The following is a 757-nucleotide window of genomic DNA, read 5'->3' on the forward strand; positions in this document are numbered from 1 at the left end:
ATAGGATGAGGAAGAGGATGAGGATATGACGAGGACGAGAATGAGGATCAGGATAGGATGAGGACGAAGATGAGGATAGGATGAGAATGAGAATAGGATGAGGATGAGGAAGAGGATTAGGATGAGGATGAGGATGAGGATGAGGTTGATGATGAGGATAGGATGAGCATGAGGATGAGAATGACGATAGAATAAGGATAGGATGAGGGTAAAGATGAGGATGAGGAAAGGATGAGGATGAGAATGAGTATAGGATGAGGATGAGGAGGAGGATAGGATGAGGACGAGAATGAGGATAAGGATGCCGATAGGATGAGGATGAGAATATGGAAGAGGGTGAGGATGAGGATGAGGATCAGGAAAGGATGAGGAAGACGATGAGGATGAGGATAGGATGAGGACGAGAATGAGGATGACGATGAGGATGGGATGAGGATGAGGATAGGATGAGGACGAGGAAGAGGATGAGGATAGGATGAGGACGAGAATGAGGTTGATGATATGATGAGGACAAGGATGAGGATAGGATTTGGACGACAATGAGGATGAGGATAGGATGTGGATGAGGACGAGGATTAGGACGAGGATGAGGAAGTGGATGAGGATAAGGAAGAGGGTAGGATGAGGATTAGGATAGGATAACGATGAGGATGAGGATGAGCATAAGGAAGATGATAGCATGAGGACGAGAATGAGGATGATGATAGGATGAGGAGGGGGATGAGGATAGGATGAGGACGAGAATGAGGATAAGGAT

The sequence above is a fragment of the Lupinus angustifolius genome, chromosome LG04 (genome assembly GCF_001865875.1).
Source record: "Lupinus angustifolius cultivar Tanjil chromosome LG04, LupAngTanjil_v1.0, whole genome shotgun sequence".
Lineage (NCBI taxonomy): Eukaryota > Viridiplantae > Streptophyta > Magnoliopsida > Fabales > Fabaceae > Lupinus > Lupinus angustifolius.